Source organism: Dromaius novaehollandiae, chromosome 27, assembly GCF_036370855.1.
Source record: "Dromaius novaehollandiae isolate bDroNov1 chromosome 27, bDroNov1.hap1, whole genome shotgun sequence".
Classification (NCBI taxonomy): Eukaryota; Metazoa; Chordata; class Aves; order Casuariiformes; family Dromaiidae; genus Dromaius; species Dromaius novaehollandiae.
This window is the reverse complement of record NC_088124.1, coordinates 6,343,482-6,370,817: the sequence shown is the minus strand read 5'-3', so window position 1 is coordinate 6,370,817 and position 27,336 is coordinate 6,343,482. Positions and strand designations below refer to the sequence as shown.

Genomic DNA, 27,336 nt, shown 5'->3' with positions numbered 1-27,336 from the left:
TGAGATTTACATTTCTAATTCAATTACAAGCTTATTCACTTTTACACAAAGCCCCACTTAAAAAATAAATGCTTAGGATGCTACATCTCACCAATAACTTTCCAGCTCCTAAGAGTCATATTCAGCCTGTTGGCCTTAGCATCTAAGTTCAAGAAAGCAAAGGGACTGGTTGCTCTGTCGTGCTCTGTACCTTATCTGACTGATATCATCGGTGGATATCATCAATTCCCCAATTACCCAATGATTATTCCTTCTAGTTCTAGCACATTAGATCCTGGCCTTCAGCTCTGGCCTGGCTCGATCACACAGGCCTCTTACTTGTGTGAACAGGCTGCTGGTGTTATGTTGGCTATGCTGTGAGAAGCTCAACAAAAAATAGTGGGAGCAGCAGGGTGTGGGGGGAAATGGTTCTGGGTGTGTTGAGTATTAGAGGTGAAATCCTGAACTAAATAAAGTCAAAGACACAGCTGCTGTTCCTTTTAATAAGACAGGCTTTTACTCTGTCATAAATTTCACTCTTCAACATATATGGATCTTTAAGACCTGTACTTCTCACTGTGCAAGGAAAAGCCCCTGAGATCTTTGTGGCCCCAGGCCATCCTGCACACCCCTGTGCTCCTTTGTGTTTCACAGCCCTTAGTCTGTGCCACGACTGAAAATCCTCCCTCTGCAGTGCTCACAAACAATTGCGAGCTGCAGTGAGGTGTAGCATGATCTTTCTGCCCATTTTGTTGGCCACAGAACAAAAAATGTAAAGAAAGCACAACTAGAGATGTGGTGCTTAACTAGTAAGCATGCACACTTGAATGCTATGTGTGTACAGAAATGATCTTATTTAACCATTTAAAAGTCTGTGTTCATTCTTGGACTTTGCTGGGAAAAGGAAAGTGAGAAATGATAATTAGAAAAGACAACCACAACAAGTGAACTGTAACTGTAGCTTGCTTCTTGATTGGAAGCATTTAGAAGGTGATGCTGGAACATGAAAATCAATTAACTCAAGAAGAAATCATGTTCTTCACCTCCTTCCATGTTTCCTGGCATCCTGGTAGGCTTAACATCTGGGTGTCCTCAAGACATTTGATGCATTTCATTCATCATACATGACATTTGCATAATGCAAACATCATACTTTATGCAGATGCATCCTTGAATATTTCACAAATTATGATTGCTATTTAAACTTCCCATAAATAAACCGCACAGGGACTTGCCCACTTCTGAATGTGTGAAAATGCAAGGTCCAAAGTGACTCGTTACTTGCACTGGCACGCTATAAATTCCCTTCGTATCACAAGTAAATACAGTGTCTTTCATTTTATTTTCTTTCTAAAGCCATTAAAATTCTATTAGCTGTTTGTGAATATTATTTCATGCCATCTGCATTTACTCCTAAGTTGTGATAGCGACAGCTGCAAGAATTTGTATGCATTTTCTGTGTACAGTTAGTTATTGAGTAACAGAACCTTTCTCTTGTGTTGCTATAGAAGATATAGCCAAATACAGAGACGATTTGTTTGTAAATCTAAATCCCCAAAGTATTATTTTATTTATTAGGGCAACAGAAGGGAAAATGGAGGGTAAGGCAAGGGAGAACGTTTGATGTTAAGTGACAAACAGTAATGTTTCTCCTTTTCACTTATTTATTTGTCCCTCAATCACAGTTTTCGGTTGAAATAAAAGTGGACAGGGTAAGAATGGACAAATTCTCTTCTGTCATGTTTTCACTTGTGAAAGGCTGAAAGCTTCTATTGTGTAAAATATATATATTTCAACTGAGTACTATTTAAATATTGTAGAGGTGCTGAAAAGGAACTGGAATAGTGAGATGTGCTCGTTGTGTCGTCGTCTGAGGTGAAGTCACCTCGGCTTACACTGGCTGAGGGTCTAGCCAGTAATTCTAAGCCAGACAAAAGGCTCAACATTATAGAGCTATAAACTTGGATAGCAGCAGCTCAGCTGACAGCGGGGTCTCTGGTGTGGATGTCTGAACATCTAAACCCTGTTTCACTTGGTATTTATTTCCCTGAGCTCTGTCGGTGGGGAAGTTCACCACTGTGCAGACGGCAGCGTAAGTCTGTGCATGATTTCAGCCTTCCTTGAGCGCTGCTTTGGGAGCTTCCCCAGGAGTCGTGACGAATAATGTGCACAGGGTGAATTCCCTCCGAAGAGAGGTGTTTGTCCCAGGGCTTGCATTGGCCGTCATTTTGTGTGTGTGGAGTCGGACAAGTGCTAAAATATTTTCATAGTTTGATGCATGTGCTTGAGAAAGTGTGGCCCTCTCTTTTGTATTTGTATAATGTCTGGCTTGCAAATGCACAGGTGATAAATACTTGAATTTTTAACCATGATTTTACCTGTGGTGAGCAAAGGAAAAGATATGCAAATAGGGCCTGAATGCAGCAGTGAGCCCTTTTATATTCTGCAGAACATGTCAACAAATAATGTTTTATGAATTGCTCACTTTCCTTTGAATATAAAACACTCCTCTTTTTAGGTGTTCCAGATTACACATAAACATAAATTACAGAGGAATGGTAGCCAGATTAATGCAGCCCTCAAATGGCATGAATTCCTAAGGAAATAGGATCTTTATTTGGGATGACCTCCGCACCTTCTGCTTTCTTGGTTTTCTGAAGTGCAGTGGTGAGATGGCTCCGGTTGTCTCCTGTGGTGCAGATAACGTGAGCCAGGCGGGAGCTCTGCGTGTGCCGATGAACTCGGCCTCAGTGGTGGTGCAGGGTCCTGGTGCTGGGTCGCAGCAGGGAGATGTGGCCTGTTGTACTTCCCTCTTCACTAGTGAGGAGGAGGGTATGGACATGCCTTTGCTCTGCCTGCTCCGGGGACATCCTCCCTAGCAACAAAACCCCACAGCCCTTTGCACCCAAATCGGGAACTGTCTGAGTGAACACCCGGAGAGACTCTGAAACAACAAAATTTTCTATCTCGTTATAGTGCTTATATATTGATTAGCACAGTTAACTCCAGACAGACTCTGCCCTCTGCCTGTTTTGCACAGGAGATGAGCGCGAGTGCCAAGCCTCACGCTGTCCCCAGACCCTGCCCCGGGACCTCCTCCTTGCCTCGGACTTGCTCGGATCTTGTTTACAGACTCACGAAAGTGCTCCTGGGACAGTAGCTGCTCACTAAATGACAGTCGAAAGACAGAAAATAAAACTGCAATGGATCCATTTTCAAATGGCAATATAATCATAGCAAAAAAAAGCTGAAAACATAGCAAAGTCCTTGGAGTGAAAGTTCTCTTCATTTGTGCACTGATGAAACTGAGCTTTCCAAAGGTGAAGCAGCAATGTCATGCAAAATTTTCACTTCTCTCATCTCCAGTGTTTATTCTGATCTTCTATGGCCCTCAAAGGGGCTCAAACATCAGAGAAAAACAAATTTCAGAGCATAACTTTGAATAATCCTGACTGAGTCATCAATTTAAATACCTAATTCCTATTAGCACTTTTCATCATCTCTCCTGAACAGCTTTGATGAGGTTATGGCCATTTTCACCAAAAGGTCATCAGAGTTTCTGTCATGTGCTATGATTCAGTATTCCTTGATCAGATAAGCTGCTTCTCACATGGAGCATTAAGAATTGCTGTTTAAGGACCAGGAAAATTAAAGAAACCGTAGCAAAATTAGGACCTCTTCTGTGATGAGCTGCGCAGTATCAGGAAGCCGCTTTTCCCAATCTTTTATACTATGTTATAAAAGATCTTTAAGGAAGCCCTATAGATTAAAAAATCCTGAAGGAGACAGCCTTCCACAGCCATCTAGGGCTCTCTTCGGCCCTGCAGACGGTGGGCAGCAGCCTGCAGACCGGTCGATGACTGCAGAAAGCACTGCTCCATTGCTGTCAGTGTCTCCTTCGGAAGAGTCCTTGTGAGGGCAAGGGCGGACAGCTTTAGACCACTTCTCCACAATTCTCACACTCAACCACAAGTTGCTCTTAGCCTTACCCGTATTTATGAATTTGAAAGCCTACTATTTGGGCCTCACTATAACAGCTTTTAAAGGCTACCTATAGATAGAAATCAATTGGAAATCAACACAGCAGATGCTAAGTGACTGAAAAAATGAAGTTGTTGATTGCAACCCAGGGACCTCTGGTGCAAAAATAACTGAGTAGCTCCTTCAAGACTGCTCTCAGGAACTGAAATGGCAGAGGGACATCCAGGCTACATCACTTGTGTCTGCTTGTTGGGTTTATCGGTAAAAATACAGATCAGTTTTCATTTGTTATTGACATAACATCACTGAAAGTCCCTTTTGGGATTGAAAACAGCTGTGAGGTAGATTCCTGTCTTCATCCCCACATGGCTAAACACTGCCATCCAGTCTGGCAAGATGAAATTACTCTCCAGAGCTGATAGACCCCTAACAGGCACATAAATGTCTATAAATTTAGGGAACTGCTGTTCTTTTGCTTATGGGTTCATTAATAGAGTGATGGACCTTGGAAAAGCAATTGCCTTTTGTGTGATTGCCATTAGCAGGTTTGTTGACAATGAACCTTGTGACCTTAATGGGCAGCAAGGTAGCATACTGCATGTGGGTGAGGTTAGAGAATAATTACTGTGACATGTTTCGATGTAAACCAAAGTAAAAAATTATGTCCATGTAATAGACTTGAAGGTCACTAGTTTTTGTTATCTGGATGTGACATTTTATAGAGATTTTGTCACTGAAATGAAATTTAAAGGATTATTCTGTTCCCATCTGTAATGAGTGAACATGCTGGAGAGGCTGCTGCTTTCTCCTCCTGATTGCTCCTATGTATGTCAGGATTGCTGGTGAGTTTAGAGTCACAGATCAGAGGCTAGGGAAGAGTTTCTGGTGCATGTGATTAGGGTAGGAAGGGGATAGGAATGTGGAGGAGCACAGATTTTAGGTGGGATTTCCGACGATTTTCCTGGGATCTGAACATCTTCATTGCCAGTACTGCCATTTTAAACATATCTCCCCATTGTCAAGAGAGGAAAATGTGTGAGTGCGACGTTTGCACCTGTCCAAAGGTGGTGCATGGAAGTCAATAAACCAGTCCTGAGAGCGCAGAGCTACTACTCTGAGGTCTCAGAGCTGTGTGACTTGCTGCAAACTCTTCACGTTACTGGCTTTCCTCCCTGTCAGAAACTGTTTGGTTCACACGACTAAAATTACTAGAATACACTGCAAAGAAAGGAAGGGTGAATGATCTCCAGTTTGTTCTCAATCCTGCTAGCAGTTTAGCCTTTGCAGCACAGCCTATCCTTAGTTAGTTTTTGACTTGAGAGAGTAGGTGATCTCATCACCTCTCTGGTATAAGGGTTTTGGCCTTGTTTGCATGTCTGTGAGCTCTCCTGTCTTCCAGTGCAAGCAGGGCAAAACAGCATTTTGGGAGAAAGGGACTGACAAGGAATAAAACACTCTAGGAACAGGAATGGCAGCAGGCTCTCAACTCTCCCTGGGGGCCTGGATTAGAACATAAAAGGAACAGGGAACTTTTATCTAGCAATATAAAAAACAAACAACACCCCCCACCCCAAACTAAAAACAACAACAAAAAAGACTGGAAATTACAAAATTTCTACTTATCATTTCAGTGAAGTTCTGGAGCAACACAGGAAGAGTTGGAAGTTGGGGTCCGATCAGTTTAAGAAAAGTAGTGCATCTAGTGTTTTTGTGTGATACCTTATACCTGGATGTTATGATCTTAAAAGTTTTCTCTATGGGGCAGCAAGCAGAGAGCCATAGGGACCGTGCTGCTCCTTGAGACAGCTCCCGTGTCTGCAGCAGTGCAGCATCCTGAGCCCGTTGGCGCTCCCGAGGGCCTGCCTTCACTCTAGTCAAGGCAACCCTACTTAGAGGGTATGTTCAGTCAATCTCTGGTCTAGTCAGTTTGTTGCTGAGAAGTCAATTAATACCTTTCTTTGTGATCCCTTCAGAACTTAATGCTGGACTAAAACTGCCCAAATTTCCCACCTCAGTGTTGTGAATGAAGGGCTGAGAACAATTCTGAGCCGCTGCTAGTAAAGCGTTAGATATCGGAAGCTTTAGATCAGTATCTTTGACAGTGGAAATGAAGTAGAAAAAAATGGAAAAATAATATAATCTTATTTATGCTTTGTATCTGTAACTTTTTGAAGCATGGAGAAAGCTTTCATCTGCCTTGCGTTGTCTCCCACTCCACTGTGTTCCTCTCTCTGCCTGCATGCAAGGTGAGCATGTAATCCTTCCTGCTGTAGGATTACGGGTGACTGACAAGCATTCCTCAACTCCATCAGCTCTGCCTTTGGATGCTTCACAGTGACAAGATTAAAAACTGATGCTCCTCCAGGGACAGAGCATGTTCAGAGTGTGTGTCTGAGATACTGTCAGCTGCAGCATGCACAGGAATTATGAGGTGCTGGGTTCTTGCCCAGCGGAAGCCCTTATACTGCTTTGTGGGTTTGTTTTATATCTGATGTATCTGAAATTTTTTCTACTGTTTTGCATGCTCCCTCTGTACTGGGAAGACGGTGATTTGGTGTCAGGGTGAATAGAGTCAGAGTCCGTCCTGAGCAGGAGGTGCTCATTAAAAAAATGAGGCACAGACTGTGGACACAAACTGACGCTCTGCTTGAGCTCCAGCTTTTGTTTCCTCTGTTTACCAGGAATTCCTTGTGTTGGAAATATCTAATAGGTGAAAAATCAATTCCACATAAACAAGGACTGAAAGGGGAGGAGTCCTTATTACTCGAACTGCAGTATTAGGTCCAGTAACTTTAAAACAATGACTAGCCTCAGAAACCTCTGTATGTTTTTCATGTACAGAAGAGGAGAAAGACACAGACTGAGTTAGCGTGTATCACAGCAATATATCATTGCCCTGAGCAAGCATTGTGTCCTCCACTCTTGTGAGCACCCTTTCCAGCGACAGATTCATGGTGCTCAGAGAAATTAAACTCAGTTGTGGATGGAATCTAATTTCATCCCTTGTCATTAAACATCTGCAATGTGGCTTTGCTTTCTTGCCCAATGTGTTATTACAGGTGGAAGAACTATTGCTGATAAAGAGCAATCGATCATTCAAGGGAATTCCTTCTGTTTTCCATAGAGAGTAGGAAAGTAGGGCTGATCATGAGTGCATTAGTATCTCTGTGAGCTGCAGGTAGACTGTTCTGTTTAGGATTCACCTGCAGAGCGAATTTCATTCTCTGAATGAAATAAAGCTAAACCTTCTCTATGCTTTTTATCATTCAAAATTCCTACCATTTTCCTTCCCTTCCATTTGCCTCACTTTCATCATCCCTTTGGTTGGGGTCACTGGAACCTGTGTGGGAACATCAGCCGTGAACCCTTCAGCACCTCTTAGGTAGCAGCTCTGCCGGCTTGCCCACCCTCACTGCCGTGCTCCGGACAGCCCCGGCCACCCCGGGCTCTGCTAGCTCAGGCAGGTTCAGGTGTTAAGGTTCTTCTCACGGACGTACCTGCCCTGCATGATAGTGTCCTTCTGAGACCAGTGTTCAGTTTCACATGTGTCAGCATCGATCAGGAGATTATAACAACTATCAGATAGTATCAAGTCACACAGATATAATCTAAACTGAATCTTTTCCTTCCTGGTAAACTTTCCAAGATCAACCCTGGCAAGAATGTAGTGCTACTCTAATGGTAAAACAAACATGACTATCTTCACTGTGGTTTTTGCTTAGGGATAGTTTATGTACAGAGGTAAAACTCTGTACATAACCTTGCCATATCCTATTATTGGTGATTAGAAAAAAAAAGGAGAGAACCAAGTATGTTCGGAGCATAGTGCCTTCCGTGAAGCAAGTCTGGACTCATTTAATGTATAAATGACAGTGAATCAGGAACCTCCTGCTGTTCCTAATGTTAACACTTCCTGTAATTTGCATGATAAAATTCTGCTGATTTCAGATAGCATTTCTTAGGACAGATATTTGACACCCAGACTATATGATAGGGAATAAATTATTTTGCTGTGTTCCTAACTGATCACAGTCATGAATTCTGATCTGCTGACATTCAGCCCCAAACAAAAGCACAGAACCTTGTCTAATAGCGCTATGAAAAAGGATAGTCAGGAAATATTAACAAGTTTCATATGGTAATTTATGTAAATATAAGCCATAACTCACTTGAAAACGTTCAGTTAAACATATAGGAAGAATCTGAAAGCCAAGGTTTTCATGACAAAGCGTAAATGATACTAGGTCTTTACAGCCCAAATGTTGCACTTGCTGGCACAAAACAAAGGAAACACCAGAAGTTTCTCTTCAAAAAAATAAAGCATTTCCCAGTTTGGTGTTTCTGATCTTTGGTGATGGAAACACTGGAACATACCGTTTCAAATTACACTTCCATAGAACCAACAGTCTAGCACTCTCGTTAAGGGCTAGATTGTCACTCTCCTCGTGTGCCTGTAAAATAAGCCAAAGGGACATGTGACATTTCTCCATTCCACGCATGGCCCATGGCATGGTGCGGGTGGGATGTTACTTTAGCCTGGGTGAACAAGCCAAGGTTCAATGACCAGGCTTCAAGGTGGAAGTGAACCAGAAGACAGCTTCTTTCCAGGGGCAGCTAGGCACCATCTCTGGCACTGAGACAGAGGGAGAGCCGTCGGTCTCTTCCTAACCCGTGCACGATCTGTCAGTCAGCTGTTCCAAACCCCTCTGGAAGTATGATAGGATCCTGATGATCTGCTGATGCAGAACTCAGTGAAGACACTGGGCTTCGTTTTGTTCTGCATGACTTCATTAAGGTCATTTCCAATCTTAGCACAGCCAGGTCTTCCATCTCTAGTCTGAGTTTCGCAAGTACCATGTATTTTAATTAAAGACATTTAATTAGTCTGCCCATAATCTGTCAGAGCTCTCTTCTCCTGCTGAGGCATAATTAATGTATTGAACCTCTACTTCACAACTTCCACCGTATGTATGTTTTCAAAACAAATTTGAACTTGTGTTTTAAGCAAGTGACATAACAATAATACTACTTAGCACTTCCTGTTGCTAGAATAACAATACTGTGCATTTATCAAGTGTCTTTCCCCTGAGGCTGTCTGAAGGTCATTGGTAAGATGTGTGTGTACTCAGCACCTTGCAAGATTGAGCCTCAAGCACACAATCAATATTTATAAATTACGCTTCAACCTTAAAGCTGTGTGAGTCTCTCTGGGGGTTCTTTATAAACTTTATTTGGTTTCCAATGGAAGCAAAATAGGTACTAAAGGCCTGAATCTGAGTTATACTGAAGGCCAAATTTTCAGCCCTCAGAATTCAAAGACAAGCTCTTCTAAATAGCTCAGCTTCCATTCTGGCACCAAAATAAGTGTTTAGATTGTCAGAATTACTAAGTATATTGGGTTTTAGACTGAGCTGAAAATATGTTTTCAGTTATAGGTGGTCTTGGCCATTGGCACTCCCACCTCTTTCTGCAACTTAACGAAGGCAGAGATACTTGAACATTGCAGAATTAGGGCTATGATCTAAAGAAAAGGGGCATGGGGCCTTCATGCTAAATATAGCACTCTGCCCTTCTGAGATACTGGCTCGTTACTGACTCCATGGAAAAAAGCCATTTACTGAAGCATGAGCACTGTTAGCATCCTTTTTTTTTCCTGGCTGGTCTCCCATTGAAATACTGATCCAGGCCAAAACTTGTTTAGTTTGCAGTTCTGTGAAGACCACAGCTCAGGGTAATATGGAGAAGACAAAATGCAAAACGTTTTTCAGAAAGATTTCTAAGTGAGAGAAAATAAATAATGTGGATATTGAATGGTAAAAATACTATTTTGCCCAACTCTGGTCCTTAAACTTGGATTAGATCAGCCAGTTCTGCTTGTTCGCCTCTCGGTTTAAACTCCAGCCATGTTGTACTTCCCTTTCTTGGCATCTGAACGTGGCAATCGAGCCGTTGCTGTTATTTCCCTTTGTCTCCACTCCTCCCTGTTTCCCCTGCCCAGAGAGCATATTTCACATTAAAGAGAATATTCGTAAAACAGAGAGGTTGTCGTTTGAGTGATGGGGCTGCAGACAGCCCTGCTGCGGTGGCTGAGTTGATTCCCTGAGTGCTCGGGACGCGTTAGAGACGGAGGAACGCCGCAGCTCTAATTGCCTTTGCCGTGGCCTCGCGTAAATCAGCGCGGGTCCCCGAGGGGCAGCCCGTGCCGTCTGCAGTTCTGCAGGCAGCAGTCCCCCTCGTATCCAGCCCATCCCTCTTCCTGCTTTCCTGCCGTCCTGCCCGTTATTATATGTTAACTAAAAATGGAGACCCAGAGACTTGAGTGTTATTGTGAGTCACTGGTTCAGCCAGGTCCTTTATTATTATTAATGATGAAATACTGAGGCTGGGCTGCTAATGAGTGTAAGCTCCCTTCTCCGTGTTTATTTTTCTTCCCCCTTCAAACTGTCACTTCAGAGTAAATTACTTTTCCCTGCATCTTTGTCAGGCAACACTGTACCAGTACATCCACCCCCATCTCACCCTCTGCTCTAATTTCAGGCTTATTTGGTTTCTCTCAATGCAGTTTACTAAGCAAAGTACAGCATATCCTCCCATCTGTCTTACTTAAGTGGCACAATGAGCCTCAACAGCAGATAGAGACATTATTTTTATTATGCTGAGTTCTGGTACTTGTTTTTTTTCTGAATTATTTAATAAGCCATTACTAGAAAAGTGGGGGGGAGGTATGGGGTTAGAGAAGAGAGTGGGATTTTTAAATTGTGGGGGGGAGGAAAAGCAAACAATTTCAAGCATCTCTCAAAAACTCTGCTGTGATTTTGTTGCCTTTGTTGCATCCCATGCTAAACATGTTTGTGTCAGGCAAACAACCCACGTTAGATGGAATTTCGCACCATTCAAAGCATCAGTGTCGCCAGCCTTAATGTGTGTTATGTTCAAACATGCAATGTAATCCATCAGAAACCCCTGCAGACCTTGCGCTTTCCTCCAGATTTATCTGTTTGAAACCTCCCTCTCCATGTGCGCACGTAGCCAGCCTTCTGTCTGTGGGCTTTTTTTATTCATTTGGAGACAACAGAGCAGATTCTCAGTTAGTGTACGCTCTCACAGCTCCGTTGGCTTCGTGCCTGCGGATTTATCCCAGCAGAGGGGACTTGCCGGTTGTTGGCTGGAATCTGCTGGCTGCAGGAATTAACCCCAGGGTTTATCCGGTGCTGGCACGCATGCGGCTGAACTGACCAAACTGTTTCCACCAGAGCCTTTAAAAATGGTGGTTTTCAGATCGGAAAATTCACTCCTTCGTTGCCTACATACCTCCCTAAACGGTCACGTGGAAAGAAGATTTTTTTTTGCCAGGAGGAAAATATTTTTACATCAAGCACAAGGTCTAAAACATAAAGGGATCTAGACTGCTGAAGGAGCTTGACCCGGGGGCTACAACTCTGCTATTGTATCTACTTTGCCAGCTGTCACAAGAGCAAACCAAACGGGAGGAGGGAAATCTTTTCTTTCATTTATAGAAGTTCAATATAAACAAATCCAGAAACAAGAAAATCCAGACTGGTCCAATGGGGAAGAAAATCTATACTTGATTTGAAACAAGAGAAGAACAGTTACTCCTCTAAGGAGAATATTAAACTAAGTGACATTAGATTAACATGGATATATTTACATTGATTTAGAGAAAATAAATTAACTATTAAGATATAATTTATGAGCGACACTGTGGTGAAAAACATACCTGTCTTTACCGATAAGGCTTTGCTTTCAAAGTGATCTCCAGTGAATTCTGAACACTTAGCACACAGTGGGATTCTGTCTGGGGTTTCTGATAGAAATAGTAGGAAATATTGTGGCATGTTTAATTCTGTTTTTCATTGTAGACTTCATTTGTTCCTCCAGACTTGTTTTTTTTACTCCTGTCCCCCGTCTCAGTTCATTTTTCACAGTGCACATTTCCATCTATCATCACTTAGTGCTTATCATTTTAGTGTATAAACATGGCAATTTCTCCAAATCAGAAAGCAAACCCATTAACATCTGAAGTAGAATGGAAATTTTGAGGTTGTTAAAGGGATTTGAAATTTAGCAAAAAAAGAACTTCCCTCTCCTCTAGCCCAAACCAAAGCTGCTAAATAAGGTATTCTGATTAACTGCTACAGATCAATGGTGGTATTTTTGCGTATCCCTCCCAGACATGATAAAATTAATGAGCATTAAGTTGTCTAGTTTACACATTGATACTACATACCCAGGCTAATAGGCAACATCTTTTTCTAACCACTTTGTGTGGAGGAAAGGAGGTGGCATAGCTCAGTGAAACGTGGTGATGCTTGCAGGAGCCTGTGGAAGCCACAGTGATTTCTCCACGACTACCTGTCATTCCCCGGTTGAGATGCGCGTCACTGGCCAATGTCCTGGAGCCACCAGTTCAGGAGAGAGGGCCTCGTTCCACAGTTCCCTGTGCTCCTGTTTTGCATAGGTGAATGCACATATGCTTAATTGTCTCCAAATGTCAACAGCAGTTTGCATAAACCCTCCTTAGTCTTTAGGCAAGCCTGGTGATTTGGGTGAATGGAGAAGCAGCAGAAGGGCACCCGGGGAGCAGACGAGGCTTTGTGGGCCTTGCTGGGGGCGTGAAAGAGCCCGCTTTGTGCTAGCGGCCAGCTGTCGCCGTTCCTCTTCCCTTACATCCTGGCAGGAACTTTCTTCCCGCCTTTGCAGGAAGTCCTAGTCTTGGGGAAAAGTACAGACTGGACTTTTAGTAGTCCTGTTTTCTATGAATTGTTTCCAAACGAGGGCTCCCAAAACAGGGGTCTTAAACCCCCAGCATGGCATGGGACTATGACATGGGAGATACTCCAGGCACATCACGGAGCTGCCGGTCCCTGCGCTCGCCCTGGTAGGGCAGCGTGGGTAACTCTGGACTTGGGCCCACGATACCAATACATTTTAGTCTCCAAGCTCAAAAACTTCAATTAGATATTTTAATGTGTGTAATTTAGGAAAATATGGTCCATTCCATCTGCTTTACATTAATTTGAATGACTGATTAAAAATACAGGTTGAAATATTACAGCTACTAATAATTTCTCCACATGGCTAGCTCTTAATGGATGTAGAGGAAATTAAGAATAAGGCTTTTTATCAATTTTCACAGGCAAGCTTACCATAATCCTTCTATTTCTCTGAGAAATGTGTTTGTTTATAGTCATTTTATTTGTTTAATAATTTCCCTCTTTTTCTTAATCTTTTCAGCAATTTTTTCATATTTTATAAGCATATTAACTGATTTTATTTTTTATAAAAATATCATATTTTAATGTTTTAAAGCTTTCTTTTTTTCCAGTGAGTTTCAGCCAGTTTCCAGGCATCTAAGGCTTGTAGCCTATTGATGACTATTGTTGCTTGTATTGCCTAGAAGACTCAGCTGAGATGCAGGCCCCAAGATACTAGATATTATACTTGCGCAGACAGAGAAGCTGTTTCTTCCCCAGAGAACTCATTAATGTAGATAGACAAGGCAAAATAAGAACATACTATTTTAAAGACAAGGAGTTGGCGTACAGATATTTTTAACTGATTGCTCAAGGTCACAGAGTTGCTGAACTATGAATATCTCTAGTCTTTCAAGACCCCCTTCATTTCCTAGCCCACTAGGTTTTGTTTCCTCTCTTTTGCTCTACAGAGCAGGGAGCTATTGTACAACTCTGATCATGATTCTGGACAACCTGTGCACACAGCCAGGCACTAACACAGCTGGACAGTTTTTTTTTCATAGCCAAAGAGTCTTTGTGCTTTTCTGTTTCCATAAGAAAATGCTGATTCGAATCTGCAAAGATATCTCCCTGCTCTGCACCCCAAACAGAGAACACACCAGGCCTCTGTGTATCACTTCTCACCATTTTGTCTCTAATTTTCCCCAGCGCATCATTTCTCCTTGACCTACTTTTATGGACTAGTTTGGCCATTGACTTCTTAGCCACATATTCTGAATTGAACACTGATAATGACAACATCATATGAAGCTGTGCCTGGATATCAGTTCTGGTTAACATCACAGGTTTATTACAATTTTCATTTTCTTGACAGAAACGTGTCAGAGATTGATGATTTCTGCTGAACAAGTTCTTACACATTTTCTGGTTCAAAAAGTGGCTCAAACATAGGGGAAAGATCATGGCTGTTATTATTACTTGTTGATTTTGCCAGTCTTTTCTGCTTAAAATGTTTGAAAAAATAAACCCACAGTGCCACATCACCCTAAATATCAGCCAGAGCCTCTGCCTGCCTCATTTGGCAGAGATCCCTCACTGACTTGAAGCATGCTGTGTCCATGATAATGTCCTACCCCTTATTGACCAACAACAGGGGAGCAGTGACTCAGGAGTGATTTGTAAGCTTCACTAATTGACTGTTTGTTTATTTTTAAAAACTGCAGGTGCTTAAGTTACTGTTATCAATTAATCATTATAATTTATGGAGCCTGCAAGGAAATTGCTGTTGAGTCATGCCTGCAGGTGTGTCCACATCACCACAGTTCAGCTATAAAGCCATGGAACTGGGTCTTTGAGAAAAAAGCATGCTGTGGTGTTGCCTATTGTGTGTGTAAGCTCTTGTCTTTCTGACAAATAATTCAGCTCAGGGAGAGGTCTGCTCACAGAGCAGGTATTAAAATAATGGATTACTCTTAAAAAGTGATGAGGTAGCACTAGAGCTGTAAGCAAGCCTGCTTGAAACTTTACATATTCTGCTTACAGGACAGCCAAGAGTGACCTTTCTATGATTGAGTCTTTGAGGGCTCTGAAAATGTAACCTGTGTTTGGGCCTGAAGGTCTTTGTTTTACTTCAAATGGACTGTTGGAGAAGGTATGTAATTTTGCTTTTCTAACCTTCCCCTGGTGTTTTCATCTGCCTTCAAGAAAGGGTTTGAGAAGTGATTTAGCTTTTACTATAGACTAAATTCAAATGTCTCTATGCAAAATGGTGATAATGTAGGATCTGAAACAAAGTAGAAGGATGTCACATCTCCAGGATGTGCAAAATTGTTGAATGCCATGAGTATGCTTTCCATGGGGCTTGTTTGTATACAGCTGACACATTAGCCTCATCTTCCCCCCCCCCCCCCAATAAAAAGTGGAATATGTTCCCTTCCAACCACGTGCTGATGGCTGAGCACAGCAGCCTACCATAACCTGTCAAATATGGGGGTCTCAGACCACTGCTCTGATTGATCATACCATAAACAGCTTTACCTTCATCAGAAGGTTCTTCAGGCCATTTTAGTATTGCCTTGGGGAAGTATCCATTAATATTGCTAGAGCCCTGGAGTTGTGTGAATGACAAAGGCACTCAGAAACTGTGATAGTGTATAAAATACAGCTGTCTTCCATAATGCATCATCAACTTGGTTTTGAAAACTTTGCTGCACTGTGAAAAGTAGAAATGGGAGGGAGAAAAGAGCTTGGAATCCAAAGCCAGCTGGTTTAATCAACAAGTATGATAAATGTAATCCTGTTGGAAGTAAGGATCACCTCTCAGTAGGGCAATCTAGCCCTTCATCATTGGAAGTAAAGGAAAATACATAAAGTCCATGAAATGTTGCATTTGTCAGCAGAAATCAAGAATTTATCCTAGTGTACTCAGAATCCATCCTCCACAATGCCATGCAGCCCTGGCAATGTAGCTGCCTTTCCCTTGCTAGAGAGGGGCTCCTGCTCTAAGCTCTCTAGTGCAGGAGTAAAGAGCAACCTCTGTACCTAAACAGCTTTACAAACTGACTTGATGCCTGCAAGAATTGCTGCCTCCTGACTCTTATGCAGACATTAAAAGAGCAGAGGAATCCTCACACTGTCTCTTTTTGTGCCATTGTGTCAGAAAATGTGGGCCTATGCAAATATTTTGCAAGCACTTTGGGATCTCTCAAGATGAATGACGCTCTGTAAAATATGATTGTCTTCTGTAATACATCACCAACTTGTACTGCAGCATGAGTTTAACTTCCCTCAATTCCTATATATAAGAAAATAAGCAAAATACTGAGTAGGGAAAGATAAGTTTCATTAACAACATTGACATCGCATATTTACCTTATAATTGCTACTCTAAAGGTGAAATCAATAGCTACACTTGCACAAGGGCTGCAACATTTCTGAAATATCCCACATATGATTTTTATTTAAGATGAATGTTTCTGAGAATTGGAAAGCTACTGTTTGCATGAGTGATCTGCTCAATTTGCTATGTATTACTCATAAATCTGTGAAGGAAAAGGAAAAAGTTGTTTAACTTTTCTGCTACAAAAATGTGGGCATTAGATTAGTGAAAGAAGGCAAATACAACAAATGAATGTTATTAGATCTGGCTTTGGTTCTGCTCATTTCATTCTTTGAATATTTCCAGTCTACTAGCTTAGAGAATTCATCTATTTCTGACATTAACCTTACCACAATATTTATTATATTTGGGTGGGGAGGAGGGGGATACATTAAAAAACAAATCAAGGGGAGAAACAGGATATCTATATATGCATTTAGTGATAAGTGAACACATTCTCATTTTAGATGACACTCCAAATTTGTTAAGACAACAAAGATTTGGCAAGGTCAGTGTAAGCTTGTGACAAACAGCTCTGAGATGATTTGGAATCAGCTAGCAAGTGTTGTTGTAGTACCTGCACCATGCCTGCAACCTGAAAAGGAAAATCCCTAGAGGTGGCTTATGTGAAAGAAGTTAAAATTTGTGACCGTCCAAAGCTTGGATGAAACCATTGGACAAGGCATCCTCTGAAACATAGCTTTTTAGCTCAGTTTTCTAAAAGAGAAATGGCCTGGTAGATGCAGGAGGAGCATGCATTGAAACAACAGACTTAACTCATAGCAGTGAGACATAGGACAGAATAGGTATTTATCAAAGCTGTAGGTCCTTTGAACATCAATCACCCAAAACTTTACATAGTCATTTGAAGTGTGCATGTAAAATACTATCAAATTAAAATAGTTAGTGTAAATGCCATCACAAGGTCGAGGTGATGGAAATCCATAGCTTAATTTGTTTTCAGGTGTCTTTAAAGTTGGACAGCTATTTAATTTCCTCCTTCCTATAGAAGAGGCAGTGATGTGGTCTATGAAGCAGAAGACTGGATGAAAAGGTGACTTCTGATTACAGACATGTGGTCTGTACAAAGGCTGTTCAAGAGATAATGCTTTTCAGTGGATATGAATGTTTAGGTGCAGAGATATTGTATAAACTGGTTTAGATGCATTGGCCTAGCTGCATTAGAAGTAACCTCTTTTGTCAAGCCCACGCTGTTAAGTTTTCCATTCATATGCTTTTGTTGCTTGAAACCACTCATATTTTAGCAGTTGCATAAATACTGTTACCACTATCAAAGACCTTGAGGCCTTTATTCCTATTTATACTATTGCCAGTAAATGTCATCATTTCTCACATTGTGCAAATGCTACAGTATGTTATGTTCCCATTTTTCAAAGGCAAGGTTAGAGTGAGATGACAAAAGGGATAAGTTAAGTAACGCTATTAAATGAAAGCTAGAGTTACAGTAAACAGGGGAACGACAACTGCTGATCAGGAAGATGAAGAGGCAGAAAGATGCCAGCATTTGCATCTGCTTCCTGCAGCAAGAATATTACATCTTCATTTTTGCAATGAAGCCTTTTTGATAGGTCTATGTTTCTCCATATCCCACTGTGACATTATGCATTACCCTGTGCAAAAAGCAAGTGAAGCCCTGGTTACTTTTTAACACATCCAGTTCAGGTTTCACAGCTTTGCTGAGCCACACTGGAGCTGATGCTCTGGTTTAAATGTTTAGTGACAGAGACTTTTAACAAAGATCATTTCAAAAATCACCTTTTTCTTCAGTTTCATCTCATCTGAGAACTGCCAGGGGTTAACTTGCTGGGGGAGAGGGTGTAATATTGACACTAAAGGAGGTCTAAGAAGCCTGGAATTTGCTATCGGGAGATGGGACTTGCCAGGTCATTGTTTAGATGATCATCCCTGAAGGAATATACATTTGCCTTGATAAGCAAAAGGGATTATATCTTAGGGAGATGAAATCATTGAACAGAAGCAGTTTGTAGTGAGTAGGAACTCCAGTTAGGCACCTCAGTTAGCTGCTTAGTAACAGAAAGGCTGAATCCAGGCCAAGGAGACATAGACTCTCCCTCTCCCTCTCCCTCTCCCTCTCCCTCTCCCTCTCCCTCTCCCTCTCCCTCTCCCTCTCCCTCTCCCTCTCCCTCTCCCTCTCCCTCTCCCTCTCCCTCTCCCTCTCCCTCTCCCTCTCCCTCTCCCTCTCCCTCTCCCTCTCCCTCTCCCTCTCCCTCTCCCTCTCCCTCTCCCTCTCCCTCTCCCTCTCCCTCTCCCTCTCCCTCTCCCTCTCCCTCTCCCTCTCCCTCTCCCTCTCCCTCTCCCTCTCCCTCTCCCTCTCCCTCTCCCTCTCCCTCTCCCTCTCCCTCTCCCTCTCCCTCTCCCTCTCCCTCTCCCTCTCCCTCTCCCTCTCCCTCTCCCTCTCCCTCTCCCTCTCCCTCTCCCTCTCCCTCTCCCTCTCCCTCTCCCTCTCCCTCTCCCTCTCCCTCTCCCTCTCCCTCTCCCTCTCCCTCTCCCTCTCCCTCTCCCTCTCCCTCTCCCTCTCCCTCTCCCTCTCCCTCTCCCTCTCGTGTGTAACCATACCATCTCCTTCTGCTTTGCAAAGGTCTCACTGGAAATGGTTCTGTGTCGGCAGTAAGCCAGTTCAGAGCCTCCCTGGTCTGTGAACATGCTGTATGCTCTGGAAGATGTTGATATCTTCTTGTTATACACAAAGCCATGCTTTCCTCGAGCTCCAATTTCAGAGCAAGGGAAAGAGGAGGAAAAAGCAGCCAGGTTGTTTTCCTTATCCTATATTTCCTAGCAGCCAATAGATATTCCATGCCTGCAAGGAAAACACTGTATTTCAGGAAACTTAATATCTGATTTTAGTACTGGCTTAAGATGAAATAGTTCCGTTTCATAGCATTCTCTTTAAGGAGGGGGGGGGGGGGGAGAGTCCAGGCACAAGCGATATCTCAAAGTATCTGCTCAGATCAACCAGCCTACTATTGGCACAGTAAACATGTAAGATTAATGGTGCTTCTGTCTGAGGCTCTCTGCCCTGTGCTGGAAGCTACAGTAGGAAGGCTGGCTTGTAACACACAGTGATGACCTCAGGTCGCCAAGGAGGGGAAAGGAAGTAATAAATGGAGCAAAACTCTGCTGTGCTCGGGATCTGCTCCGATGAAACGGAAGATCTCTTTTCAGCAGCTTCCGTTTGTAATCTGGTGTTTTGGATGCTGAGTGCTTTGTACTCTGCACAAGTGGTAAAACAGGCGCAGGACTGGCAGCATCTTTGTTCAGCATCAATACACACAGCTAGAAAACGTGAGCTGGCCTTACCAGGAGACATTTAAGTGAAAGCTACTTTCCTGAATAATGGTCTATAATGTCATCCAGGGCATTTCTTGTATACAATTCATAGAGAACAGAAAATCTGTTTTGTTGGGATCAGTATGGAGGAAACAAATGGAAAGGAATATGTCCCACTTGGAGAAAGCATATCACTTAGCAGACAGGGCATACATATGTACTGCAAAATGACAGATGTTAATCTGAGAATGAAAAAAAACACTGCTTTATACACATTTCTCAATGTCTTGAAAATTAACAAGAGTAGACTCTGTCGTTGGTTACGATGGGGAAATATTGTCCATATAACTGTAATTTCTTGTGCTTCAGCTGCTATTAAGCTCATTTAGCCAAAGTCATTTAAGGCCCTTGCTCTCTTTCTTTAACCACATCTGCCGAATTAAATTCCATGCACTGACAGTGATGCTTTCAAAAGCTCAGAATCAATTCTTCAATCACTCCACATTCTTAGCTGTGATTAAAAACATGTGTCCCCTAATTAAGCTAACGAGAAATTGTTAATTGGCACAAAGCCCCCCTCTGAGTATGCTTGTTAATGTCACCATCACTTTGACAGGAGAAGGAATATAAATGAAGGGCAGACAGTCCTACCAGAATTCAGAATTGGACTTATGGATGTAGGCTTTGTTTATGGAGCGATAGCCATCGGTGTGAAGAGGAGGAGGCTGTGGAATAGGGGCATTCTTGTCTAATCAAGGTCAGAAGGAACAAGTGGAAGAATGCTAAGGTGATAATGTCTTCTAGTGCTCCCTCATCAAAACATCACATTTGACTTTCCTTCCAGTCCTCTTCCTGCTTTGCTTTATGAGCAGCTCAAGCACATGTAATTTGATCGGACGCTGGTGGTTCAGTACCCACATGTGCCAGGGGCAGGCACCCGAAAGCTTCCCAGGGACCGGGTGCCTGGCTGGTCCCTGGACCGGCGCTCTGGCCTGTCAGCCTTCAGCTAAGGGGCTCCCATCTCCCCTGGTCACCACTGACTCTTCTGTCATCCCACTTTTTCTGACAAAAGGGTTACATCGGACCCTTGGAAGAACACATGTACCGAGTCGCAGATGCACATGCCTGAATCCTTACCAATCTAGTCAGGCACAACCCAGTGCGTACAACTGCACTGACATTTCTAGAGTAAAATGAGAGGAGAGCATATGCCTACCTGGATAGGCAAACAGTAGACCTCAGAAGCACAAGTCTTGAAAGGGAGATCAAACTTAGGGATTGGGTCCCCGCTTTTCCAGCTGTTCTGTTTAGAGAAAATTGAACATATTGAATATTTCACTGGTTAGGATGTTCACAAGTCCAGTTAGAAAGACCAGCTCCTGCAGGGTTACATGTGGTTTGAGCAGAGTACCCAGAAAAAACCTGGGTAAAAGCTATGAAGAGGAGAAGGAAAAGTCAGAAAGAGCCACTGCAGGGACTGTGTGAGGCAGCCACACGTTGTCCCCCAGGCTCTGCTGTCCTGTGGATCAGCAAATTGCTTTGGGTTTTGGTGCAGGGTTCATGGGAAGTGGCATCAGGGAGTGACAGTTTACACTACTGTGTGCAGGGCGATGATAAATTCTCTCTGCAGAAAGTGAAAGGCAGGAGGATGCTGGCTATGTTGGTGGTTTGATTGTTTTTCTTTCAGTATGTTTTCATTATAGACTAAAGAGCAGCATGTATCTTATGGAAACAAGGAGGCACAAGATACACCGAAATAAACATATATTGGAGGCATTTGGTGAAACTCGCCCTTGCAGACTTGCATAAGGCCTGTCCCTGCAAGCCCTGGTTTGGGACTCAGCAGCAACTAAACTGGTGCATTGGCCTCCTTGCAACTCCTTGCTGAGGGCAGAGTTCGTGCGCTGTCCGAGAAGTTGGTCTCGGTGGACATAGCAGAGGGTGTCACTGTGCAGACCCTTCCACGTTAGTGAGTGTGGTGCGATGGCATTCGTGCATGGGTCATGTCACCGGGTGTGAGCAAACAGCGATGTCCTTGTGCTCTCCTTGTCTCTCAGGCGATTTGTTAAGTGTCAGCCTGCGGCATTGGAGAAACACAGCCTTGGGATCAGCATCTCTCTTCTTTTCTCTCCTTTCTCCTCACCTCACCCAAATTGTAAGAATTAGCGCATAGCTGTCTCCATCTGGCCAGGTCCACTTGGTTTTAAACAGCACATTGCCTCAAGCAAGGTCTGAAGTCCCGTTCTTCTAATTCTTGCCAGATCCCAGAGGGACATTCAAAGAGTTAATTGTAATGTTTGAATACAGAACTCGGCTCTTCTCAGTGGATGAAGGAATCCCAGGCCTGGCACAACATTCGCTGCCATATGCAGCAGTGCCAATGATATTTTCCTTCATCATTTTTCTTCTGTGGTGTTCATTTGAGATATTCCTGTTCCAAGCTCATGTTCTGTCCAACACGCTACCCAGGCTGTAGCAGCAGTAGTTGCCTCTGCTAAATGAATGTTTGCTAATAATGTCTTTCCGTCTGGATGCTCATCATATCTGCTGAGCGTATTTGTCGTTTCTTCCATTCCGTTTCCAGTATAACATAAATAACAGGCAGATTGGAATCCACACTGTCCTGCAGATTGGCAGTTGCTATTTTGACCACACTGCCTTTTATTGAGATATAATAACGTATGCTCTTTTAATAGCCTACCTTATAAGGATGAAGCACAAATGACTTGATATCAAGTGTGTGTCAGTGGTAGGGAAGTTTAAGCACCTTGCATCTTAGTCATGGGCCTGGTCTATCAAGCTGCAATGAGAAGAAGAGACGAAACAAAGGAAAAGCACAGTTCCTCTGTCAGTTGCTTATATCCTGGTACCTCAGGCTGAAGTCCTCCTGAGGAAAATCTATCACTTTCATGCCAGATGCAGTCACCTATTTCTTTCCATGCCTGGATACACAAACTTCAAAAGTCAAACCTTACTATACTCTCAGATCTTTAGACAGGTGCAAGGTACCTTTTTGATTACTTCTGCACAGCTGAGCAGGGCACAAATCCTGAGACACTGAAAGGAAAGCAGTTTGAGTAAACACAGGATCAGTTCACAAGCAGTAACACTATTTTTAGCATTTGTGCTCTTTCTTATTCTAACTATATGGATTATTGCAAATACTGTGATAAGGAAAATACTGTAATTCATGCATTTTGAAATGTTCCCTATTCCCAGGGTTACTTGAGGATTTCTGTACTTGAGAGATTTATAGCCCAAGTGGGAAAGGCATAGGTGGGCCATTAAAGGTTATTTATTGTAGTTCCATTTCTTCTTTTTTGTGACCACTGCTTATAAAACACTTGGTTTAAAAACTCCTAGGGTCAGAATTGCAACCTTGCATTCGGGTTCATATTGTTTGTGTGCATGCCACAGATGATTTACAATACAAGGAAATGTTAATAGAGCAGGTGGACAGGGCGCAAAAAAGAACCCATACCCTTTTATCACAGTGAAGCATGGAAGAAACTGGGCCGTGAACCTGCCCATCTCAGAGACCTGAGAGCTCCAGTGAATATTGATCTCTGCAGGGAATGTGAAATAATGTCCACGATAGTTTTGATATATTACCTAAACTACAACTCTGAAAAATACTGGTCTGAAACACCACATACTTGTTACACCTGCTAACTATGCACAGCTGGAAACATATGTGAAACCCTGCACAACTGACAGATTTGTCATAAAATGTACTCTGTTCTGTCTAGGTTTATAAGGATGCCACACTGTGGATCACTCAAGGAAAGGTGTCTCGCAAAGACAGAGAAAAGCTCATATTTCTGTTCACTGAGGTGTCACTGACACAATTTAGCATGCAGTATCCAGCTCATTTAGAATTCAGTGCCAACTTCATCCACGTCATATAGCGAGTCCTGTTTTACAGTTCCCTTGAACATTCTCTAAATGATGGCATCTGAAAACAAGCAGCACAGTTTATATGCTGGAACTGTACTTTTGAAATTAGTTCTTAAAAATATAATCCAGGATACCAGTCAGAGATGTAGAAATAGAGACTGCAGTGACTGGGAACTGGAAATGAATCCTTTTAGTGCAAGGTTACTGCTGGCTTGAGCCAAGGCCCAGGCATCTGTACGGCTCTTCCCTTATCTACCTCATACCTCCTAAGACTGCGGGATGAAGGATGGGTATAAGCATGTACAAATAAAATAAATGGAAGGGAAATGTGGCCCTGGGAAAATGATGTGAGTTAAGATAGCATGTTTTTTCTTTTTTCCGAGTAATATCTGCTTGTCTAAATCAAAACTATTAATAGGAACAAATCAGTTGCCACAAAACCTATGTCTGTACTAGAATGCCTGTAACACGTACTCGAGGGATGAACTCTGAGCAGCTGGTATCACACTAGTCCGGTCATTCGTCTATGATGGAAAAGCTGTGTTTGGGTCTCCGCTCTGCTTCAGACACCACAGCTGAACCCCCTCACCAATACAGCAGTTATCTCCATTAGTATCGTCTCTTACAGGAGTTTCAACTCCAGCAAATACTTGCATGTAACTGGGAACAGGGATTCCCATCAGGATCTTCCATAGTTCAGAGAATCACTCTAGTTGTTGGATGGTAAAAGCTTTCTCTGCTTTTTTTTTTCTTCCCCTCCATGGCAGATTTTGTAACATTTCAGACCACCCTGATGCAGAATGGGAAACTGGTGTGATATTTCCAAAATATTCACAGTACAGGAGAATGTTCTGACCAGCTGTTCTCAGGGAGTTGCATCAGGGATCACCTTGTGGATACGTGGTTAATCTTGCTGTTTCTTAGTTCTTTTTTTCTTATCTTTTGTTTGCTTTTCTAACTGTGGACTTATATTGCCCTGCCCTTGTGGAAGTCTGATTTCAGCTTGGGTGCTTAAATTGCTCTTATACTCCTAATCTATCCCCAATTATCTTATTTCAAGTGTTCCCATTTCCTTGGCCTGTGATCTAGGCCGGAAAAGCAGATGCATGCACGCACACATGCGCGCAGAGAGATTTACTACATGTTCCATTTGTAAGTCAATTTAGAACTTCCCATATTTTAATAATTCAGAGACCAACAGGATTTCAGTGTGACACAGAATCTCAATTGCAAGCACGCCCGCAGTTGGCCAGTGATTGTTCATCTGTGATTCAATAAATGATAGATAACTGCAAGTTAATGTTAGGCATCTGAAACAGGTGTTTAGGAGAGCTATAAGTACATATCTCTTCTCATGCACTCTTTATAAATTATTTGCTAAGAATTTTAGCTCTGCTATGCCACAGTTCAGGGGGGAAGTGAAAAGTTGCCTTTATACAGAGATAAAGTGAAACACTTTCATGGTAATCGTTTGCTTTAAAATTAGTTTTACATCTCATCTATTATGAAATGTGAAGATACACTTCTAGCTGCCTATGAGATCCAGGCAGGCAAGCGTGAGCAACAACAAAGACCTGCTTTCCATAATTTTCAATCTGTGAGTGCGAGTTTTGTATTTTCTGCTTTTAAGAATGTCAGTATGTAAAATCACTGACAGGGTAACCATGGCTGCTCAACGCAGCACATTAGCGCAGCAGTGCAAAAGAAGAAGGTACACCAGAATCATTTGGGGAGACTTTTCCCACTGCTTGCTATGCTAAAATTGCATCAAATGTTTACAGATGCTCTACTGATAGGAATCCCAGCAAGGTGAGGAAAGCACAGAGTAATTGGGTCTCTACAGAGAAGAGGCTTCTTGCTATAATGGCACCAGGTGTGAACAAAGGTGGAGATGCAATTAAAACACTAGGAGTTATTAAGTGAAATTATATTATAGTAAGAGCATGTACTTATTTTCATGACTGCTATTTTATCCTGATACTGATCACTTCACTAATTTATTTATTCATGTAATAAATAATTAGATGGCGGGTGGCCCTTCCTAGGCAGTGTGATGGTTAGGATGTCTTCCTGAGATTTTTCCATCCTCTCTTTCTAAGATACCTGGTGTTGCAGTAGCACTTGCGAGTAGCAAGCATTGGGTTGTTTTGGAGCCTCTTTCCGTGACGCCTCCTGTGAGGTCTCCTCTGCTGTTTGTGGTACAGTATACTACCAAGGTCTCCCTCCTTAAGATGTTGGCTCGTGTTGTGAAAGGTCTGAGGTCTGATCAGCATAGTTGTGCAAAAAGTCCTCAGTGTAGATGCAGGTATATTGGCAAAACTTTTATCAGTAGATCTTTTTTGGCTTGGGGAGGGTGGATTCAATCTGTTCAGCAGCAAGGCTGGGAAGGGCAGTCACATCTCCTGACTCGTGGTTCAGTGCCCTTCCTCCTGGGAGACAAGGACATGCTGCCTCTCGGAAAAGGGAGCAGAGTTACTTGGCCTAGGAATTCACAGCAATGTTGCTGCTGGTTGTTATTTTTTCCAATAGGATACAGAAGTCCTTGTACATTATAATTTTCCATGCCTTTCATATGAACTCTGAGTCCTTCATTTGATCTCTGTGTTTTCCTCTTTGTGGTCTGCTATTCTGTGCATTATCAGTGAAAACAAATTATTTTTCATGAGGACTATATACTTTTGTGTTGTTTGCAATCCATCTGAATCCTTCCGTTTGCCAGATACCCTATACTCTTGATGCAAGCTTGAGCTGAGCATCCAAATGTGGCTTTTTGTGTAGAGTCTCTCTTAGCACCAGCCAGGAGGCCTGTCCTGAAGGGATGAGGCAGGTTAGTGGTCTGCATACAGCTTTGATTCTGTCTCCCTCGGTAGGGATTGCGAATGAGGAGGAGAATGGGGGTTGATTTTCATGCAAATTATTGTTCTTAGGTGATTTAGAACAAAAAAATTGGAATCACTTCACTTTTATCCTCCTCATCTGTACAGACAAACTCCAAGCAGCATTTTCTTTAGTTTGGATACCTCTCTTTCTTCTTACTTGATCCAAAACACTGAAGTGCTGAAATTCACTGACAGGAGAGCTTGGTTTTGTACCATTTCTACCTCAATTTTGGGAAAAACAAATGGTTCAGCTACCTTTTGAAGAAACCTCCAAGTTTCTAGATATAAAAACCAAGGCAGTATTCTCTAGTTTGAGACTAGGAGAAATACTTATTGAAGTTACACTTCGGAGTATCACTTACTGTTTTGACAGCCACTAAGAGCACTGAACATTAAGGCTTTTGAATATAATTCAACTTTTGTTTTTTTCTGAAAGATTCTTTTGTATCCCTGTTAACCCTTCCTCACAACTTCTAATTTTTCTTCAGCTTAAAACCTCTTGACTGCTATACTTTTTTTCTACAAATTCTGTGATACCTTCTGTCCAAGTTATCAGTATCTCTGTAGTTAGCTGGGATGCAAGGGGCCTGCCTGTAAAAACAGAAGTCCTGCTTGTTTGAACACCATTTTCCATCTGTAGTGGCTGAATATACACTTTAAAAGATGGAGTTACCATTTTTTTTTCTTGTGCTTATCTCTGCAGTACCTGTTCATCATAATCTGCAGCAGATTAATGAAATAGCTAGCGATCCTGATGCTATAAATTGAAATGATGACTGTATAACAGCAGTCCAATGAACATTGCAAGCTATTTTTAATTCTTAAGCTGTCCCCATTTTTTCCTCTTGGGAATATATTTTGACCTCTAAGAGAGTACAACACAAAGAAGAACGGAAGGAAGAACTAAGCCCTGTAGTTTCCCCCCGCACCCCACCTCCCCAAAAGTGGTACATATTTGAAAAACCTCAGCTTTCATTTCTTCAACTATTTATTCTAGACAGTGTGGTCAGAGCTTCTTTACAGATAAAGATCCCATAGGTAAACAACCAGTATCTAATATAATGATCAAAATGTCTTAGTTAATTTGTTTTTCTTATTCAATTTGCCAGTAGATACACACTAGCTGAGTCTCCCCCTCCTGTGCTCACATGGCTTGTGGAAAAAAGCAAACAGAGAGGATGAGAAAGCCCAGCCAGTG

At 42.4% G+C, this 27,336-nt stretch overlaps 1 long non-coding RNA gene across 19 annotated transcripts in view; it reads left to right on the top strand.

The window, feature by feature from the left end:
- The window catches only part of LOC112990275 (uncharacterized), a 262,631-nt gene that overhangs the window by 120,048 nt on the left and 115,247 nt on the right, over positions 1-27,336 (top strand). For 16 of the 19 annotated variants that reach the window (XR_010385341.1, XR_010385337.1, XR_010385340.1 and 13 more), the window contains one exon: positions 14,718-14,826. The exons of the other annotated variants lie outside the window; for them this stretch is intronic. This is a non-coding gene — a long non-coding RNA (uncharacterized LOC112990275). The remainder of the gene's footprint in view (positions 1-14,717; positions 14,827-27,336) is intronic. 19 annotated transcript variants of the gene reach the window in all.